The 20,397-nt window shown below is 35.0% G+C and overlaps 1 pseudogene; it reads left to right on the top strand.

Moving 5' to 3' along the window:
- The first annotated feature begins 2,694 nt into the window (after positions 1-2,694).
- On the top strand, positions 2,695-2,844 carry LOC119468124 (annotated as a pseudogene).
- The last annotated feature ends 17,553 nt before the right edge of the window (positions 2,845-20,397 follow it).

Genomic DNA, 20,397 nt, shown 5'->3' with positions numbered 1-20,397 from the left:
AGAACACATGGACACAGGGAGGGGAGCACTACACACTGGGGTCAGTTGGGGGGAAATAGGGGAGGGACGGTGGGGGTGGGGAGCTGGGGAGAGATAGCAAGGGGAGAAATGCCAGGTGTAGGTGATGGGGAGGAAGGCAGCAAATCACACTGCCACGAGTGTACCTATGCAACAATTTGCATGTTCTTCATATGTACCCCAAAACCTAAAATGCAATAAAATAAATAAATGGGGGGGAAAATAAATAAATAAATAAATAATAATAAATGTCTTCAAAAAAAAAAAGATCACTGAAAAGACAAAGGTGTTCCCTCTCATGACTTCCATTCAATATAGTACTGGAAGTGCTAGCCTTAGTAATTAGGCAAAAAATAAAAAGCATCCACATTGGAAAGGAAAAATTTAAATAGTCTCTACTTACAAATTATATTTTCTTATATAGAGAAAATCCTAAATATACCACCAAAAACCTATTAGAACTAATAAACAAATTCAGCAAAAATGCAGAATATATAAACAACATAGAAAAATTATTTGCATTTCTATACACTAGCAACAAACTGTTGCAAAAAAATTCCACTTACAGTAGCATCAAAAAGAATAAAATATGTAGAAATAAACTTAAGGAGGTGAAAAATCTGTATACTTAAAACTCTAAGATACTGATGAAAAAATTGAAGAAGACACAAATCAATGAAAGGATATCCCTTGTTCATTGATTGGAAGAATTAATATTGTTAAAATGTCTATACTAACCAAAGAGATCTATAAAGTCAAAGAAATTCCTGTTAAAATTCCAATGACACTTCCCACATATACAGAAAAAATAATCTTGAAATTCATGTAGAACAAAAAAAGACCCTGAATAGCAAAGCAATCTTGAGCAAGAAGAACAAATCTAGAGGTATTACACTTCCAACTATATTACATAGCTATAGTAATCAAAACAGTATGGTATTGGCATAAAAACAGACACATAGACCAATGGAATAGAATAGAAAGCCCAAAAAATGCCACATATATCCTGTTGACTAATCTTTATCAAGGGTATCAATACTACATATTGAAGCAAAGGCCATCTCTTCAATAAATTGTGTGGGATAACTGTATATACAGATGCAAAAAATAAAATAAAACTTGATCCTTATTTTACACCATACCCAATAAATATATTCAAGACTTAAATGTAAGAACTGAAACTGCAAAACTCCTAGAAACAACAACAGAGAAAAAGCTCCTTGATGTTTGTCTTCAGAATGTTGTTTTGGATATGATATGAAGGTACAATTGAAAAAAAAACCACATAAGTGGAACTGCATCTAACTAAAATCTCTGCACGGCAAAGGAAGCAGTCAACAAAGTATAAAAGCAATCTACAGAATGGGAGAAAAATATTTGTAAACCATGTATCTGATAAAGGGTTAATATTCATAATATATAAGGAACTCATATAATTCAATAACAAAAAATTAAAAACAGCCTGAATAAAAAAGGCTAAAGGACTTGAATAGACCCATTCCCAAAAAAGACGTAAAAATGACAAACAAGGATATGAAAAGGTGTTCAACATTAGCAATCATCAGGGAAATGCAAATCAAAACCACAATGAGATGCATCACCTCATACCTATTACGATAGCTATCATTAAAAAGACAGGAGATAAGTCTTGATGAAGGTGTGCAGAAAAGTGAACGCTGTACATGGCTGATGGCAATGTAAATTGATACAGTCATTATGGAAAACATTATGGAGGTCCCTGAAATAATTAAAAATAAAACCACCATACAAAGCAATCCCAATTCTGGGTATATATCCAAAGGAAATGGAGTCAGTATATCCAAGAGATGTATGTACTTCCATGCTTATTACAGCATTACTCACAATAACCTAGGTGTTCATCAATGAATAAATGAATAAAGAAATATAAACTATAAAATAAATATGTATTTTACATAAAATATGAATTTTACATGATGTATGTATAAAGTTATATATGAAATATATACTATATATACATACACAATAGAATATAATTCTAATGTAAAAAAAAGAAAATCCCGTCATTTGCAAAAACATTGATGAAATGAACCTGGAAGATGTTACGGTATGTGAAATAAGCCAGATACTGAAAGACAAATATTGCATGATTTCACTTACATGTGGAATCTAAGGTTGGACCCATAGAAGAGAGTGAAATGATTGTTTCTTGGGGAAGATGGAGAGATTTTGCCAAAGGGTACAAATTTTCAGTTATAAAATGATTAAGCTCTGGGATCTAACATACTGCATAGTGACTATATTTAACAATACTGTATTGAATACTTGAAATTTGCTAAGAGAGTAGATCTTAAGTGTTCTCACCACACACACACACAAGATGGTAACTATGTGAGGTGATGGATGTGTTAATTAGCTTGGTTGTGATAATAGTTTGACAGCTTATTATAGATATCATATTGTGTTCTATACCTTGAATAGATGCAATTTTTATTTTATAATTATAATGTCAATAAATCTAGGGGAAAAAAAGAAAAGAAAAATAGCTTAGTGCCTGGTTTGTCTTAGGTGCTCTGTAAATGACAGTTGGAGATAATGAAGAGATGGTGAAACTGACCCAACTTTCCTATAGAGCCAATATTTATGGTTTCTTTGAATAAACATAGAAATTGATCCTCCTAGTCTTAAAGCTTGAGGATTGCTTCTAGGCCTTTTGGCTAAGATCAAGTGTCAGAAGCTACATTTTTCTTATCTGAGTTTCTTACTCAGGAAAGCAATGATCAAGGCTCCCAGATAGTATCAAATATCTGAAACTCACTGCAATATCAAATATCTGATATCAAATATCAGATCACTGCATTTGACCAATGAGACATCAGACCTCCTCATCTATCATGATTGCCTAACTAACCACTTGCTTCCTGTTGACAAACTCCTCTTCCTTACCCCTCCCTAATTCCCATTTTCCTACACATAGTTACATCTCTTCCCTGCTATATAAACCATTAATTTTAGTTGGTCAGGGAGATGGATTTGAGACTGATCTGTCATCTCCTCAGCTGCAGCAACCAATCAAGGCCTTTTTCCTTGGCAATATTCATTGTCTTAGTGATTGGCTTTCTGTTTGGTGAGCAGCAGGGCCTAGCCTGAACCCCTGGTGTTTTAGCAATGGAGGAAGAGGAAGAAAATGAAGGTGAGATGTGAATATAATGTAATGAATTTGCATTCACAAGATTCATAAGTGGCACAGGCAACACAACAATCTAGACACTTTGGAACCAGCCTGGGTATGTGTTTGGTATAATGAGCATGTGCCATGTGGGTTAGCTTTTGGCAAAGCTATACAAGAAAATGAGAAACCATCCTTCAGCGAGGGAGCTATAAAGCTCACTGGCAGCCCTACCTAGGATCCTGTCATTCCCTGAGCCTTCTAGAATGCCACAGTATCTAGGAGAACTGTTTTTAAAATGTTGCTCCTTTTTGCTGCCTTAAAATCATTTTCAACTTATTTTGTTTTATTTGTTTTTGCTGTTGGGAAGAAATGGATATATAAAAAATAAAACTTGGATTGATTCAAAAAATCTTTGCTCTGCACACAGTGTTGTATTATTTTGTGTGGGGGTGGAATTGGAGGGCATTGATTAAATTTTACAATTTCATTAAAAACATGCCATCCATTTTTACAAAAAAAGAAATAAATCTTTAAAAGAGATGATTGCTTAATTAATCATAGGATAAAGAAAGATTGATGCTAAGAGCTGTTTTTCAGATTAAGAAAAGTAGAGCAGGGACATGCTGGCTCCAAAATCTAAAGTTATTTACTTTCAAATAAAACATTTATCCACATAAACTAATTCTATCTTTCAGCAATATTCCATTGCACCTAGGTGAACTGGTTTCAATTTACCATGACCATTGAATAAGGTTAGTTGCTACTGTATAAAGCCCCACACTTCTTTGCTGTTAACTCAGCTCTCCTCTTAGATGAAATTATACTTTCACTTTGCATAGTGCCCAAGGGACTTAGTCAGCCCAACCTCTGTGTGCTAAACCTGGCCCTAGGAGCTTTTCCTCGTTTTGTAAATGACAAAAATTGAGACACAAACAAACACAGCATATGCTTTAACTAAAATCATGCAATTATTTATGTTAGTAAGAGGAAAAATGTATTTTGGCCCATGAGCTCTGTGGTCCTTAACCTGGAATCTATGGTATCCCAGAAAATCCATGGATAGTATTTTGGTAACTTGAGTTTAGAAATATTAGTTGGCTATATGTATAGGCATTTGGGGAGGAAAAGGGCCACAGCTCTCACCAAATCTTCCAGCAGTCTATGATATCGATAAGGTTAAGAACCAAAAGTAAACTCTCCAAGAGCTGGTCTATTGGAATAGTGTATCCATCTAATCTCAAGGAGATATGTAATTCATATGGTCACAATTAGAAATAGTTTCAGGGGTTCTGACATCATTTGACAGAAGAGGTAGGTTTAACCCTTGGTTGAGTTCAGCCTTTGGTTATTGTTAATAACATGCACATGAAGCTATTTCTTCTTCATAGATGAACAAGGTCTAGGACTACTGAACCACCAAAATTAATGCTTCTGCCAAGAAATAGATACATTTAAAATTCTGTGGCTTAGCACCACTTATTTTGTAATGTTAATATAAGCAGTAACTTGAATAAACACTGCTGGATTTTATACTACTGGCCAAGATGTAAGAGACAAAAAGAAATGTAAGGTATACTACCTTACTGCTCATGTTGTACAGTTTGGCTACAGAAAAGCACTTTGAAGTTTGAATAACAAGATCTGTTTTATATAACAATGTACAGCAAAAATATTGTACCATTAATTGATAAATTAGTTGGATTTTGAAAAATTTAGAAGCCAGAAAGAAGCAGAGGATTATAATTAATGCAGGGACTAAAAAAATGTACATTTTATGGAAAAACAAAAGCAATTGAAAATGGTTCTGCCTTTTACAGAGTGAAATGGGAAGTCATTGGAGGGTTCTGAGCAGAAGAGTAAAACTATTTAACATACATTAAAATAGGATCACAGTGACTGTTTTGATAAGAATAGACTGAAAAAGAACAAGAACATATGCAGGAAGACCAGCTAGGGGGCCATAACAAACGCACAAAAGATAATAGTGACTTGAATCATTTTTGTAAATTTGATTGTAGACATATTGTGAAGTGAGTCGGCAGAATTTACTTATTAACTTTAACATGGATATGAGAGAGAGAAACATCAAAAATGACTCCAAGGTTTTGCCTTGTCCAACTAGAAATAGGGAGTTGCTCTATCTTGATAAGAGGAAGACTGCAAGAACAGACGTTTTGCAGGTGATTAGGAGTGTGTTTTAGAACACGGTAAGTTTGAGATGTGTATTAGACATCTGCTAGATAAATACATGACTCGAAGTCTGAGACAAGAGGTGTAGTTTTGAGAATCATCAGTGTAGAGATATTATTTAAAAGGATAAGGCTAAGTAAAAATCACCTGGGGAAAAAAACGGAAAAGGAAAGAAGGAAAGTAAATCAACTACAAATGTTTTACCTTGATTGGAAGCTGAATTGTGTACACAGCACATTAGAAGGTGAAACTACAGAGCTAAGTAGAGGCTAGATCACAGAGGATCTCAAATGCTATTTGAACAACAATACTGGGAAGCTCCTGTAGAATTCTAAAGGGGAAAGTAACATGATCCGGTATGAATTTTAGCAACTGGCAACAGCGTAGAGACTGAAGGTGAAGAGGGCAGAGGGAAGCTACAGCAAAAGTCCACAACAGAAATAAAGAGGTTGTGAAGTAGGTCACCAGGAAAGTGAATAAACAAAACTGAGCTAAATTTACAAGGTGCACTGGCAGAAATTAATAACCATTTGATTGAGTGGAACCATTAGGGAGAGTGAAGGAAAGAGGGGAAGCAAGGTAATTTACATATTTCTTTCTTGGATAACCAACTGGAGAACAGAATCATTAACTAAAACGAGAATAAAAGACAGGGTGGGAGACAGGGGCTATGGGAGCAAGGAGGAGAGATAGTTTGAACAAGTTGAGTTGGAAATGCCTGTGATATATCTCAGTGATGATGCCAGCAGCCTGCTAAACATATGGATCTGGAATCCCAAACAAAAATCTTGGCTAAAGATAAAGTTGGTCATCAGCAAACATTTCGCAAAGTGATTCGAAAGGAAGAGCGCTAAAGTGAAAAACCAGGAAACACCAGCATCTGGAGGTATCTACGGGAAGGCAGAAAAGGGACGTGAAGGAGACTCAGATGGAGTTTGGCACAATGGGATTTGGGGGAGCATAGAGTTTCCAGAAAAAAAGGATGATCCACAATGTTAAGTGCTTCATAAAGACCAAGAGGCCATGGCCCACATAATGTTGATTCAATTTCGCCTTTAAGAAATGTTAACTACATCAGTGGGGATGGTGGGAGTGACAGAAAAGTTATAAGGTTTTAAACAATATATAGATACTGAAGAAAGTACGCGCATAAAGTGTACACAAATATTTTGAGACATTGAAATGAGAAAGGGAAGCTAGGGTGAAGTGAGGGGATCAAAAGAGAAGGAAGCGTATGGGCTCCTATGCTGCATTATACATCACCTTTGTCTGAATAAAGATATGCTGTTTATATTAAGAGAAGGTTTAATTCACACATACGTCAGTCAGTGAAGATCTGTTCAAGGGCCTGCCAGTTTCACCCCCAATCCTGTGAGTCAGATGACTTTCAATTATGTGCTGCTACAATTATGAGAGAAAAATGTATAGCAATATTTTTCAAATATATATGAGAATGCCCTTCAATTTGTCAAAAACTCTAACCATCACCAAATTTTTATCAAGCATCTCTATATGCTACACTCTGTGCTGAGCACTACTTTTTACGTTAACAACAGGATGCTTTTGCTGAAGGACTGAGTCCCAGATGTATCATGATTGCAATTCTGTTTCCTACATCTATTGTTCTGCTCTCTTGTATTGTTTTGGTAAGCAGTTAGGAGCAAGAAAAGGCATGGTAGAGAAAATAGTGTCCTATGCATCTGCATGAATGTATATGCATTGTGGCCTCAACACTGCTCTGTCCTGGGGACATGTGTCAAGACTGCATTACAAATAAGGCTATGGTGTTTCTGGTTGATCAATAATTAAGCCTTCTACTACAAAAAGCAAAATAAATCTATTCATGATCATTCCCACACTCGTAGCCAGGTCTAGGGTTTCTGTCCTGTGCTGTAAAAGACTTTGGTATCCTAATTTGTGTGTGGATAACAAGACAGAAACAAAGCGTTCTCTTCTTAACAGGTTTTATCACATGCAAACATGTTATGGAAACTTGGGGGAAGTTACTCCACTTTTTGAGACCTTGTTTTCTTCACAACACTTTACTTACATTGTATTTCTGTTTGGCTGTATTTATCCATTCCTGATTACAGTTTACTTCAAAATTGTAAATTAGTAGGTGTGTACTTTCATCAGTATATAAAATTCCTAGGAAGCTTTGAATCAAAGCTCTTTTCTTTCAGAAAGTATATTAAAGCAGCAGCAGTACTTTAACAGGAAAAAGATAATCTAGTATCACAATAGAATATTTGTAGACAGCTATAATAATGTTTTAACTTCAGAACTTTCAACAAATTTTAAAGATGTTTTAAAGTGGCAATAATAAAGGCATTGATTCTGTAAATTAGACCAAGCGCATGTGGCATTGCTTTGGCACAGAAAGCTGTGTGGCTTCCTCTATCAACCAGCCTGAAAAATGAAGAAAAGGTATACAAAAGGAAGTCGAGTTGCTCAGGGCCATGCTGATAGTTTACTATTGCTATTCCTTGGATCCTCTAAATCGTTTTCATAACAGATAGTTTTGAACTCTTATTTTTAGCAATAGCTGCCAAATTCTGCAAGCCCTATAATGTTCTGCTCCCTAATTAGTTTGGAAGCTTGTAATTGTTTAAGTTTAAGCCAGCCTATAAAGTCTGCCAACTCATTTGAGCAGGATTGAGAAAAAAAGTTGAAGTAATGGCTACATATTATTACTTGCTCATTTATTTAATTTTGTCGTTTGATCAAATTATAACTCTAATACCCCCCAAAATTTCACAGCACAGAAGGGGCTTCTTTTAAAACAGCTAGGAGCTGGCTTTACTTCTTTGGACACAGCGATTTCATGTCTGAGTGATCCTGTTGATGTTTAGAAATTGAGCAGAGGCTCCCTGGCATGACCCAGGAATGTCAGCATACTTTGGATAAAATCTGTAAGGTCTGTGATTTTTAAAATGCATCATAAGAAAGCCATTATATTTTATTAATGAGATTTGGCATGTGAGCAGCTTTACTTATGGTTTGGGAGCATTTTTGCATGTGTTTAACAAAAATCTGAGAAAGTAAGAAGTATGTGTGCATCATAACAGCACTGTGTTCAGAATTTGTCAGTGTGCTCAAGAGTTTATTAGGTAATAAGATCCTACGCACGTTTCCACTTGCAATATGAAAAATGTTGGGACTGATCACGTTTCATTAATTGTCTCTGTGCAACTCTGTATAATGTGGCTGTTTGACTGTTGTTTCACCTACTCTAATCCGTTGTTTTCACTATGAGTACAAAGAGGGAGCATGTATTCAAGACCACTGAAGAAGAATCATATAGGAAATGGTTTATATTGGCTACAGCTACCACTTCCTGAAGGAATCATGATGATGTTTATTTCTCAAAGTTTTTTCACCAGCTCCATCTGAATTCATGTATTTAGAGACTTTATATGATTTTACAGCAAAGTGCTCAACATTTTATAGCATCATTACAATTTCTACTTTTCTCTGTAGCAGGTATCCTTCACATGAGTATTTTTGGGAAGATACAAAAGTAGGTTGCAAAGGTTTTACTCTATGCTGGACAGAGGATTATGTGCTTTTGTCAAGTTGTTCTCGATCTTTTAATAAAAATTATTGACTATAAATTTAGGAACTATATTTCCTTACAAGGATTATGTAAAGTTTAACCTTTCCTAGTTATTGTTGCTTGCTGTAAAGTAAGGACCAACATACACACACACACACACACACACACACACACACACACACACACCCCTTTGCAAGGTGTTTGTTGATTGCTTCATAATATTACTTGCAAGCTGTGTTTCAGTAACTAATAAGCAGTTAGACCTTGCTACACGAGATGGTATTTTCAACCAAAAATGTGATGTAGACTTAGTGAGACTTATCCCACCATCTAAAAAATTTCTTTTTATGAAAAGCATTCTTTATTTCATCCTATTACCTCCACGTTGACTCATGTACCATTCTCAATAATTTCTCCCCTAGCTGTAAACTTAGCATGCCCCCACCACTACCGGCTCACTTAGCCACGAGTCAAGTCCTCCTGCTCTGCTCTGCCTTAAACTTGTCTCCATCTTCCTGGTAAGGAGGGACTCAGATAATATTTCCACTCTCTAGGATGATCCACCAGAGTTGAGTAGATATACTGCCTCTTCTAACCCATTGCCTACATTCTATGACCCCTTTTATTGCCACCTCAATATTAAAGGACATCACCATGCAGCCACACATTCAGAAAGCCTAGAATTGACTCATGAGAGAGGCTAACTCCCCTTTCTCACTTCATTTCTGAGTGCCTCAGGTTCATCAAGATAATACCTCTTTCCAGCCTTTTAAACTCACCTTATCTCCTCATCCCCCATCACAATCATATGCTAAAAACCAAGCTGAGAATGGTCACAACCCAGTTGGCAGCTGAAATTTCAGAGTAAAAAATCAGGGAGCCTCTTAGCTCCCTGAAATGCCCTTTGCCCCAGACACTTTGCCTTGTATCATTAAATGCATGATAATGTCTCCAGCCTGTAGGCTGGCCACATCCCCCATTGACACTACTAGGGCCACCACAGACAAAAGAGGGCAGTGCTGAATTCAATAATACACATCCAAAGCGCTTTGAAATCCCCAAAGACAGATGCTTTATGAATACCAGACACTATTATTATCTACTCTACTGTTCCCTGTCATGACAAAGTCTGCCCAAAGTCTGTACCCTCACAAATGTATTTTTACTTTTTCAAGCTGTTACTCATTAACTTCTTGCTAATATTTCTGGTTATTCTGGGCCTCTTTATTTAAACCCTTGGTTAATATTGGCACTTGTCACCCTTCTGTCTTTGCAGATGTCACTTAGCATTCTTTACAAATTAGCAACACAATTAAGCAACACTGAATACCCATTTTTGACCTTCTGTGTACTATCTCAATTTTGGATATGTTAGAATGCACCCCACCAACTAAATATCCACTTAATAAAGCATTATGTTACTCTTAAGCCTGCCCAAATCAATTTTGGTTAGATTGAAGGATACATTGTAAGAGTTTACAGAATGTTTTGCTAAAATCTAGCTGTAGTATATCCACTGTGCTTGTCATCCTCTATTCTTCCATTCTCTTCAACTACAAACTTTGTACAATGCTTCATGATTAAATTGGAAATTAGCAACCTATACCATGTTTCTCTCAGACTACTATTATAATGGAATTTTACATTACTTTTGTCCCATTATTTTACTAAGGCTTGAAGAATATGACCTCAAAAGCAACAGGAAAAAATAACTTTTTAAAATATAATCCTTGATTGATTATCAAATGATTTGATACATTTTTTAAACTAATTGCTTACATACTGGCAGACCTTTATAGGGCCCTTACTTGGGGGCAATTAAAAACAGGCTTTGGTTCTTGTGTTTAATCTTTGTTTCACTCTGAGTCAAAGACATTATAAACATAGGAACAGGATGCAGTCCTGTTGTTTTCTGTTTGTTTTTGTTTATTTCTGACCCATTCTGCTCAAGAATAGCAGTCTCCTAACTTTTCAGCTAACTTCGCATTTCTTCTCCCCTCCATTAGAGCAATGCTCTCTCACACCCAGCAACACTCTAAGAATCAGTGAGTTAATATTTCTAAACAGCTGGGAGCCCTGCAATGAAATGCATTGTGCCAAAATCTGCAATCATTCAACAATCTCTAAACCTTTTCTTCTATCTGGTCCCTCAAAAGGGACCATTCTAAGAGCTATTTATCTCATTATTCAAATTCCTCCTGATAGTCAAATGCCTTAAGATTCAATAGACTAATATTTTGGTCATCTACAATAGAAATCTGTGTTTCCCATATGTTACAGAACCAGATGGTTCAGGTTGGTCTTTTATTTGTCAAGCTCAATATAAAACACTGCTCCCTCTTGCACTGTCTTTCTCTCAGGGTTTTAACAAAGGCCATCCAGTTTACTACCCCGCAAGCCCCGACTCCAGGGTTTGACAACAGGCTGGACCAAGAGATGAGCAACTTCTCAGCTGCTGGCCTCTTCCGAAAGCACTCTCAGCATGGCCAGCCCCCACTTCTGTTCCTGCTGGCTTTTTATGCAGGCCCTTGATTGAGAACCAGCCCAGCTGGGCAGCCTGTTAACTCCTTTAACCCATTCTTATACAGCCCACCTCGATCAGCCCTGGCCCTCTTTCTGATCAAAACTACTTAGTGAGGCTTTATTGAGCTCCTACACTTACCCCCTCTTTTTTCATCCTAAGTGCCCAATCTGACAAAACGAAAGCGAAAAGAGCTAATAATTGTTGTGCACCTACTATGGCAAATGCTGGGTTAGGACATTTTAATAGTCAGCATATCATTTAAGACACAGAACAACCCAAGAAAAGGCATGCTTATTCCCATTACATAGGAAAATGAACTGAGGCTCAGAGATACTGAATAGCTAGTCACACATCTAGAAAGTGGTAAAGCAGGATTGCCACACGTATATATCTTGATCACAGGGATCAACTAAAAGATACTGCAACTTCAGGGCTAAAGAAGACACCAGAGAATATCTTGGCCAACACCACATTGTATATATATGGCGTCTATGAAACAGAAAAGTTAAGTGACTTTCTCAGGGACTCACAGCTGAATGAATATGGCCTTGGAGTCAGACGCCATATTTCAGGTTCCTAGCCTAGAACTCTTATATTGTCTCATCAGTCAAGTACATTTCATTTTTTGTTATTATCTACTTCCTTTGAATTTATTTTATTTTTTGTGTTAAAAACACTTAACCTGAACTCTACCCTACTAACAAATTTTTAAGTATGCAATACATTATCATTGACACTACTATACTATGACTTATAACAGATCTCAATTTAACTTAAACTTTGTGGCTGTTGATTAGTTACTGCCCATTTCTGCCTTATCTCAGCCTCTAGCAACCACTATTCTACTCTTTGATTCTATGAATTTGACTATTTTAGTTTCTTCATGTAAGTGGATTCATGTGGTATTTGTTCTTCTCTGGCTGGCTTATTTCACTTAGCATAATATCCTCAAGATTTATCCATGTTGTCACATATTGCAGAATTTCCTTCTTTTTTTAAGGCTGAATAGTATTGCATTATACATAAGTACCGCATTTTCTTCATTCACCTGTCAATGAACATCTTGGTTATTTATATATCTTGACTATTATGAATAGTGGTTTAATGAACATAGGAGTGCTAATATATCTTCAAGATCCTGGTTTCATTTGTTTTGAGTAAATACCCAGAAGTAGGGTTGTTGAATTATATGGTAGTTTTACTTATTTAGAGGAACGTCTATACTGTTTCCCTTAGTGGCTGTATCATTTTGCATTTCTTCTAAGTGTGCAAAGTTTCAAATTTCTCCACATCCTCACCAAAACTTGTCTTTTCTAAAAAATAAAAGCTATTCTGACAGGTGTGAGGTGACATCTCATTGTGGTTTAATTTGCATATCCCTAGTGATTAGCAACATGGAACATTTTTTCGTATATTTGTTGGTCATTTGTATGTCTCCTTTGGAGAAAGTCCTTAGCCCATGTTTCAACTGGGCTATTAGTTCCTTTGTTGGTTTGTTTGCTTTCTATAGAGTTGTATAAATTCCCTACATATTTTATGGATTAATCCTTAATAGGTATATAGCTTGCAAGTATTTTCTTGCATTCTATAGGTTGTCTTTTCACTCTGTCAGTCGTTTCCTTCCTGTGCAGAAGCTTTTAAGCTTGATAATAGTCCCACTTGTTTATTTTTGTTTTAATTTGGCTTATCTGACTCATTCACTTATTCTACAAGTATGTCTTTTATAACTTTTATGTATTAGGCACTTATCTAAGTGTGCTACTTATTAACTTATTAACCCCCAGCTCCAGATTGACCCTTCTGCACTCTGTTGTATGCCACAATATCTTTCCATGTTAAATTATACATCTTATAAAATGGAAAGTGGGATGATTTCTACTTTCTTTCTATTTTCTTCATTCTCAGACCCCATCATTTCTGCTCTGTGTCCAGCACTTTCCTGAGAATTAACAATACAGAAGTAAGCAAGAGCAGATCCACTTCCTACCATCACAGAACTCATAGTTTAGTCCAGGAGATAGACACTAATCAGTTGATTATAAAATGGCACTGTAATTGCAGACAGTGACATTGATATTGAGGAAAGATGCATCTTGTGATGAATGCTCAGAGCATGGGCTGTGTGGTCAGGGAAGGCTTTTAAGAAGAGATGGCACCTCAGAAGAGACCTCCCACTGGAACCCCTCATGTCATCACTGTGGAGGAAAGAAGGGAAGAACCAATGCACACTGAAGGAGCTGAAATATAATCAGTAGGGCTAGAGCCAGAAAACAGTTTGATTTCCTTTAATCCATTTTATGACAAAGGAATATGGACTTGGGCTTCATAAGTCCCAGCTGTAGGAAACTTTTCAATTTCGTGAGATCATCTTTTGTCTCTGGGCTGTCTGAGCTTGATGCAGAGAAGCCACATATCATAAATGCATGTTTCCATTTACTTATTGTTCTGGGATCTTATCCTTGATATGCAGTTCCTTCAGGAATCTTTTAATTGTGTACTATTGGTTCTGTATTCTATTCCAGAAAGAGTTTTGATATGTGATTACATGTAATTACATGTGTTGGTTTCATCTGGATTTGTATAAGTTAATATATCTTTTTTAATTTTAATTATTCATTAGAACGTGTACAAAATGTATTCTCTCAGAGATTACTCTGGGGGAGGAAATGGTCATTTTACATGAGCAATTAAAGCATCTCCTTTGCAATGACATATATATAGATATATATATATGTTGATATGTATCAGTATATACATATCAGTGTATATATATTAAGTGATTTTAAAGACAACATGTAATTGAGTTTAGAATGGGAGCGATAGTTTGGAGGAGGTAGAAGGATCATATCTCCTCCAAACTTTCTGTTTGCTTCTTTTTCCTATCTGGAAGAAAATGCTTTCTTTCTTTATTTTTCCTCATTTTAATTCTATTTTACAACTTTACTACCTCCCAACTGTCCTATTGTAATAATCTTGCAACTAGCTTTCTGCCTTTAGTCTATACCTGCACACATATACATACCTTCCATTCTGTACCAATAGTCATAGCCTTAATCTTAAACTCTAGCTTTACACTGTATTCCCCATTGACTACAAAGTCAAGTCTTCCTACCACAGCATAAAAGACATGATTTTCCCCCTTTCTTTCTAAACTTGATTCTGATGGTGTTTTTAATTAGTGCTCCCTAATTTGGCTGCACATTAGACTTACCTGGGAGAGGGGCATATAAATAAAAAAAAATTCTGATCTCCAGACCTCACTCTAAACCAATTAAAAAAAAAAAAAAAAAAAAAAAAAAGATGCTTCCACATGGTTCTAACATGCAACCAATGTTAAGAATTACCAAAAGTGGGTCTGATGTGAAATTTAAACTGCACAACTCACCCTTGCCCTTTTCCACACCCCATATGCACCATTCTTATTTTAATATTCTAATTCGCTGCTCTTGGCATGGGATTGGATGGAGGCTATTGTACTTAAAATAAATCTCTTCTTGAAATATTACTTTGATTCTATGAAAATGTATTATTAATTTTTAAAGCTAAGAACATTAAAGAGTAGCTTTCACCTCACTAAAAAGCATAGGTACTTCTAAATATTTTCACTTTGTCTTTCTCCCTTGGATGTTATTCACAGTTGGGTTTGCATCCAGAGCACCATTAGACACCCATGTTGTACTCACTGTGATAATATACCTGCCAGATGGTCCCACAACACAGGAACAGAAGTGATGTGGGCCCCTGAAAATTAGGCTTAGAAGTCTGGCTTTTCTCATTTATGTCCCTGGAGCAGCAATAGGGCAAGTGGATACTAATGACGATGCAAGAATGCACTGTCTCAGAAATGTTACAGAACACGGTACAGCACTGAGCATAATGTCTAACATGAAATTGGTAATCAATTCATATTTGCTGAAAGTATGTATAAATGGACAGATAAAGAATCCACATTGCCTTTTGGTATGTTATATGCTATATGGACTCATAATCTTTATAAAATAAATTTTCTGTATGATGTCAAGGAAGGCCTTTAGGCTTCCAGCTTTTAGTTTGCTCATCCATAAAATTAGTGGTAGTGTGAAGAGGAAAGATGAGTTCAAAATTTCCTTCCAGCTCTAACAGTTTTTCAGTTTAGAAAGATTTTTGCTTAAGTTTTTTTGTATACATCAGTGAATATTTTATCCAAATAAAACAATTGTTTAACAAATTTGAGAATAACCTTTGCCCTCTAAATTTAGTTAGCAGATTTATTATTGTTTCCATAAAAAAAAACTATGAAAAAAATCTCTACAAAGAAGCTATGACAGCTAATAAGCAATTTTAGTAAGGCCATAGGATTCAAGGTTAATATTTAAAAATCAGTTGTAATTCCATACACTAACAACAAACAACTAGAAATTAAAATTAAATATGTCATTAAAATTGCATAGCATAAGACATCTTCAATTGGTTGTGGGTAATACAAAGTTGCTAACTTCTATAATTAGAATTGGTTGGAAGTAGTGGAGTGACTTCTGAGGCCAAATTATAAAGGGCATTGATGCTTCTGCCTTGCCCTTTCTTTGATCACTCACTCTCGGGGAAGAGTCTGGGGAAACAGAGCCAGCATACATGTCATGACAAAACTCCAGCAGCCCTGTGGAGAGTGCTATGCAGTGAAAGAAACAATCTTACCAGGGCTAACTATCCAGCAAACTGAGTGAGCAATCTTGGAAGTGAATCCTGAAATCTCAGTTAAGTCTTCAGATGATTCTAAGCTCCTACTCTTTGAGACTTTTAACTGAGACACCCAGCTATTGCAAAATAGAGGTAAAGCATCCCTATATGCTCTGTCACAATTTCTGATCCACAGAAACTCTGAGGTAATACATGGTTATTAATGTTTAAGTCACTAAATTTTGGAATAATTAGTTATGTAGCAAGAGATAAATAGCATAGATTTTATCGGATTATAGTGGTCAGAATGGTGTTAAATTGGTATGAGGATGGACATACAGATCAATACAGTATAGAAACAGTCTTATGTTGGTTATTTCCTTTTCAACAAATGTAAGTGAGGCAAAGACATTTTTCTTGGCAAATTGTCCTACAACATTAGGTATCCATTTGCTAAAAAAANAAAAAAAAAAAAAAAAAAAAAAAAAAAAAAAAAAAAAAAAAAAAAAAAAAAAAAAAAAAAAAACTCTGAAAAAATACATAAATAAAAACTAGAACTGTAGAACTCTAGAGATAGAAATTTTATAAGGGAAAATATTTGTGACTTTCAGTTAATCAGAGATTTATTTTTTAAAAAAGGACACAAAGATCAGAAGCATTAACAGAAAAAAATTGATAATTACAACTTGTCAAAATTTAAAACTCTTATCTTTGAAAGAATAATGTTACGAAAATGAAAAGATGTGCTACAAACTGGGAGATACCATTTGCAAAACACCTATCTGTTGAAAGACTTGTATCCAGAATATATAAAGAGCTCTTCTACTCAATAATCCACCTAATAAGAATATAGTCAAAAGATTTGAATAGACATTTCACTAAGAAAGATATGTGCCTGGTAAATAAGCACAAGAAAATAAACTCAATATTATTGGTCATCAGGGAAATAAGTTAAAACCACAAGGTGATAATATTTTGCTTCTACTAGGGTGAGTAAAATTAAACATATTTAAAATGCTAAATATGGGCAAATATTTGGAGCAACAGGAACTCTCATACCTAGCTGATGGGGACTGAATTCAAAATGGTACAACCACTTTGGAAAACCCTTTGGCAGGTTCTCACTTACTGTTAAAGAAGTACAAAATAGACAGCAAATGAAATACCTTACTTTACCCATTAATCTGGTTAAAGTTTAAAATGTCAATATATGCTACAGTTGACCAGTATCTGGGTTAAAACATCTTCTTGTGCACTGTTGGAAGACATCTATTGGTAAAACAGTATATGGAGTATAATTAAGGTCATATCTATTAAAATTGAAAGGTACCAATTGTAAATCCAACTATCTGTAGGAATTTGCTCTGTGTATGTAATGGCAAATATGTGTTGAGTACAGCAATATTTGATATAAGAAAACAGTCAATCAAACTGTCATATTGAAACAGCTTGAATGTGAGTCAGTATGTGGAATGTTCTGTCAATTACAGTATTACATATTTTTCAAAAGAGAAATGTTGAGGTGTATACAGTGAGACCTCAATATCTGCAGATTCCACAACACATCTGCAGGTTCAACCAACTGCAGATTAAAAATATTCAGAAAAAAACCTCAATACAATAATACATATAAATAAAAACAACACAATATAACAACTATTAACATAGCATTTACATTTATTAGGTGTTATAAATAATCTAGAAATAATTTAAACTATATGGAAGGATGTGGACATGCCCTGTGTCCTACAGGCCATGAGACCTTAGGCAAATTATTGCCTCTCAAGCCACAGTTGCCTCATTGGAAAATAGGAAAAAGAATATGTCACAGAAGTGCACTAATTACACATTGTATGCCTGTATCAAAATATCTCATGTACCCCATAAATATATCTACCTACCATGTACACATAAAAATTAAAAATTTGAAAAGAAAAAATCTGAAAATATTAAATGGAAAAATGCTAGAAATAGATGATTCATAGTTTTAAATTGCACACCAAGCTGAGTAACACTATGAAATCTCATGCTGTCCAGCTCTGTCCTACCTGGAATATGAATCATCCCTTTGTCCAATACATCCACATGTAGACCCTACCCACCAGTTAGTTACTTAGCAGACATTTTGATTATCAGATGGAAAAACATAGTGTATTGGGTTCTGTACTATCTGAGGTTTTAAGCATCCACTGAGTGTCTTGGAACATATTTCCCATAGATAAGGAGGGACTACTGTATTAAAAAAGAAGAAAAGTACAAACTCTATTATCTAAGCTTCTCTTTTAAGGTGCTAGGAAAGGAAGAACAAATTAAGTTACTAACTTATTACAAAGTAAGTTATACAATATAAGTAATAAAAGATGAAAAATTAAATATATACAAACAATAGATAAAATCAATAAAGTCAAAAGTTGACTTTTTTCAAATGATTGGTAAAATTTATAAACCCCTAGCCAGACTCATTAAGAAAAAAAAATGAGAAATAAAAGGGACATCATAACAAGTCCTATAAACATGAAAATGATAACAAGTAAATATTATATACAACTTTATCCAATAAATTCCACAACTTAGTGAAATGGACTCATTCCTAAGAAATATCACTTACTAAAGCCAGCACAACAAATAAAAATTCTGTATGGTCTGTATCAATTAAAGAAATTGAGTTTATAATCAAAATCTTTCCACTGAGAAAAATACTAGCCCAAATGGTTTCAATGGTAATTTTTATAATACATCTAAGAAAAAATTATATTATTCTTAGAAAATACAGGAGAAAACATTTCTGCACTGAATCTATGTGGCCACCAAAACTCTGATTCCAAAATCTGACAAAGACATTACAAAAAATTAAATTACAGATGAGTATTTATAATTAATGAAGAAATAAAACCCGGTAACAAAATATTGATAAATTAAATTCAGCAATTTAGGTAAAGGACAGTACCTCATGACAAAGTTCAGTTTATCTTGGGAATTCAAGGTTGGTTAAAGATTAGGAAATCAGGGTAATTAACAATATTCACAGAGCAAAAGAGAAAAAAGTAGTGTATGCTGTTACTTAAAAATATTGTATACATAGAGGAAAACATTAGAAGCACTTATTAAAATGTTATAAGTAATAATCATTGGATGATATGATTGTCAGAAATGTATTTTGTCTGAGCTTTTCTGTATTTTCCAAGCTTACTGCAGGGAGTATTATGATATTTTATAATTATATAGGGCTGTGTGTCGGGGGTAGGTATAATGAATAAAGCATTTGAATATGCCTTCAAAGAGGCTAAAGCTAAGAAGGACAGGCACAGAGACTGATGGTTTAGAATAATAAATGAAGGATATTGGAGATGACTGCATATCCATATTAGCTCGGAGGAGGGACACAAACAGACTTGGGATGGAGTCAGGCAAGTACCTTAAGAGTGGGCTGGGTTGGTAAGGAGAAACTAAGTCTGTCGTTGATGGTGAAACTGTGTAATCTCTGCAGTTTGATATGCATGGGAAACATAGATTTTTTTTTTCCTTTTTAGGGAAAAAAAAAGGAAAAAGTTGTTTAGGTTCAGGTATATTAAACTAATATAAGATAAAGATTATAAGTCTACTTGATTTAAATCAGTCACCTATTTGTTTTTCCTCAAAGCTTTCTTTATCCCATGGGATGTGTAGCAGAGTACACAAATTAGATCCTTCCATAGGCTAATTCTGACTTATCATTCTTGAAGAGAAAATCTTCCAACTAACACAATTCTGAATTTCTTTTGTTCTTTTCTTTCATTCCTTTTTTTTCCCCCATCTTTTATTCCTTTAACATTATACTTTATTCTACAAGATCATAATATTTTCGGTAAAAACAAAAATAAACAAACACAATAGCTTCCACAGTCATTAACAATCTAAATTGTGAATAATTAGGTTAATTTAGTTTTAAGTGGCATTTTAATGATAATTTAGTTAGTTAATTTATAAGAGAAAGTGATCTTGTTTAAAACACTCAACTTATTTCAGAATGTCAATGGGGGAAAACCCTGAGTACAAAAGAACGGTTGTGTTAATCCGAGTTAGCTATTGGTAGCTTTTATTTATTTTTATTTTATTTTTGAGAGGGAGTCTTGTTCTGTCTCCCAGACTGGAGTGCAGTGGCAGGATCTCCACTCACTATAATCTCCACCTCCCATGTTTAAGCAATTCTCGTGTCTCAGTCTCCGGAGTAGCTGGGATTACGGGCACCAGCCACCATGCCTGGCCAATTTTTTGCATTTTCGGCAGAGACAGAGTTTCACCATGAAGCCAAAGTTGGTCTCG

Source organism: Cebus imitator, unplaced genomic scaffold (genome assembly GCF_001604975.1).
Source record: "Cebus imitator isolate Cc_AM_T3 unplaced genomic scaffold, Cebus_imitator-1.0 Scaffold382, whole genome shotgun sequence".
NCBI classification, from domain to species: Eukaryota; Metazoa; Chordata; class Mammalia; order Primates; family Cebidae; genus Cebus; species Cebus imitator.
The sequence above is the reverse complement of the archived record's forward strand: the minus strand, read 5'-3'. Positions and strand labels throughout refer to the sequence as shown.